Source organism: Octodon degus, unplaced genomic scaffold (assembly GCF_000260255.1).
Source record: "Octodon degus isolate 3935 unplaced genomic scaffold, OctDeg1.0 scaffold00002, whole genome shotgun sequence".
NCBI classification, from domain to species: Eukaryota; Metazoa; Chordata; class Mammalia; order Rodentia; family Octodontidae; genus Octodon; species Octodon degus.
Window position 1 is genome coordinate 12333716 of NW_004524578.1, and position 2730 is coordinate 12336445.

Sequence of the window (2730 nt, forward strand, 5' to 3'; positions counted from 1 at the left end):
GGGAAGGACACATCAAATTCTATTAGAAGGTCACCACGCTGGTCAGGGTTTTTTGGAAAAGGCAGGCCATATCCAATAATCCTCCTCCTCATCCCGGGCTTCACAATGTCATTTACTGACATGGGTATGTTTCTTCCATCCATTGTTGGCACATTGATTGAGCAGCCACACAGGGCCTCCCGTAAGCTAATTTTAGCAGTATAAATTATATTTGATCCATCTCTTTTGAATTTTGGGTGATCTTTGTCTTTAATAATGAAAACAATGTCTGCAGGGATACTATTCGGTGTTTCATCTCCCTCCCTTGGAAAAGTAATTTTGGTGCCTTCTTTCCACCCCTTTTTAATCTCAATGGTGAGAATTTTGTCCTCAGATCTGTAACTCCTTCCATCAGGGTTTAATCTTTTTCGAGAAATTTTCATCCATTTTGTGCAACCACTGTCTATCTCTTCTAGAGAGACTCGAAGTTCATGAATCACTGGAGGGTCTTGTTTAAGACGGGAATGCCCCACAGAATTCCTGTCTCTAGGATATCCGTTCATGCTGAATCCAAATGCACTGAAAGGATCGCCGTCTATTTCCATCTCTTCAGAATCTCTGCCACCTCCCATCTGTCTTCCAAACAAAATTTCAAAGGGGTTAAAGCCTCCAAAAAATGCTGCAAAGGTGGCATGAGGATCACCATGAAAAGTGTACCGGAAGGTACCTCCTTGTCCATCGGTACCTCCTGCTCCTCCTTTCAATCCTTCTTCCCCAAACTGATCATATATTTCTCTCTTTTTAGGATCACTCAATACTTCATAAGCTTCTGCGACCTCTTTAAATTTTTCCTCTGCCTGAGGAGATTTGTTCTTGTCCGGATGGAATTTGAGGGCTTGTTTTCAGTAAGCCTTTTTAATATCTTCATCTGAGCCTCTTTTTTCAATTCCCAAAATGCTATAATAGTCTTTCCCCATCTCGAATGCCTTCAAACGAACTTAGCTCTCCACACAGCTTTGTAAACAATTCCTTCAAAGCAAGTTATTAAAAGCCATTAAATATGATTTTAGAAGTTCTAGACACATCACAACTGGAAATATATCATGACATTACAGGTATGTTTATGTACAGTGGAAGCCCCAACCAAGCGCGGAGGACGTACCACTAAAAGGAACTTTTGAACCCAGCAAATTTTATCTAAAACAAACAAAATTAGCCTTAATAAATTACTAAATTACTCAATTGTCATAAGGTCAAGTTTCTCCTGACATGAGAAATTATTTTTAAAAATTAAAACCCTGCACTGAAACAGCGACTGGGACGGAGTATGGTGGTGGGCACCTGTAATCCCAGTGCTTGGGAGGCTGAACACAGGAGAATTACGACGAGTCTGCGTAACCCTGTAGACCCTATACTAAACACATAAAAACAAACAAAACCTTAAGAATAAAACTTTAAAAAATAATAATAATAATAAACCATTGACAACCCCTTCACATTTAGGGCACTATTCCTTCAAGGAACAAGACTACTGGAAAAATTACAGACATTAGAAATATCTAATTATAATACTAAATATCACTAGTATTAAACTGTGGCTTTCACAATGACTTAAAGAGTAGAAGGCTGAAACACACCTGTGACCCCAGCACTCAGATGGCTGGGGCAGGAGGATCGCCACAAGTTCCAAGCCAGTATGCACTGGGTAGTTGTAGAGGCTATTTTATATGTAATGAAAATTTTAGATCTTATACTGCTAACACAAATACATTTCTCACACTGTTCAAGAATAAGCCTGGGAAGCACAGTTGGTTCTCAAAATTAAGAGAGCTGTGAAACAAGCTGTGACACTCCGGTTGCCAGCTGCAAGGTAAGAGCAGCTTAACCAGACAGCAGTGTTTTGTTTAGTTTCAAGTCCCAGAGTTACCACCTCAAGGACACCTCTGCCCAGTCTCAGATGACTGATTCTTCCATATTACAGGACAGTAGCTTTTATTAGTTCCTGTAAAGAGTATATTCTGCCTAGCAATTAATGACAAAGACATGCATAACGAACAACAGAACTTTTGTACTTCCTTTTGAAAATCTAGGTGACTGGTAACCTCAGAACGAGGCTATTGATTTGAACCTCTGGGTTCCCCCAGCTCACTGGTACAAAACTGCTTCCCAAAAACCCTCTGCTGTTGTCTTCCATTTGGTCTGGTCCTGAATTCCATATCACAGTGAGCGCAAATCCATTCTGAACTACACAGAGACCCTATCTCAGAAAGGAAAGGAAAAAAGGCCCAAAAGATGCTAATGAAAAGGGTCTCAAATTCTGTTCGTAGTTGAGAAATTAATGAATAAGAAAATAATAAAACTACCTAATCTGCAATGGCTTGAATGAAAAGGATTACCCATCACACAAAATTCTCAAAATAAACAACTTTATTTGAAATTACTCAAAAATCTAAGTTATAAAAAATTTTATAATTTTGAGTAACTACCATGAGTTATACAACAAGCATACACACAAAAGTAACAAGTAAAAACCGGGATTTTAGATTTCATTAGAAAATAAGGGCCGGGGAGATGGCTCAGTAGAATAAGCGCTTGCCTGGCAAGCACAAGGAAGTTTTTAGAATAAAGCTTGTATCATTTAAGTTGTATATAAAAGGATCTAGTATACCTTTGGCGTCCTTTATAAGTAAAAACATGAAGTGAAAAATTCTTACAAGTGAATTTTTTTTATTTTTTATTTTTTTTTATATT

The 2730-nt window shown here is 38.2% G+C and overlaps 1 protein-coding gene and 1 pseudogene across 6 annotated transcripts in view; both read right to left on the reverse strand.

Annotated features, from left to right (window-relative positions):
* Window positions 1-2730, reverse strand: part of Chd2 (chromodomain helicase DNA binding protein 2) — a 152612-nt gene that overhangs the window by 133586 nt on the left and 16296 nt on the right. The gene's annotated exons all lie outside the window — the stretch shown is intronic.
* On the reverse strand, window positions 6-996 carry LOC105741526 (annotated as a pseudogene). Its single transcript, XR_002820495.1, has one exon. The product of XR_002820495.1 is annotated as a dnaJ homolog subfamily B member 4 pseudogene (transcript).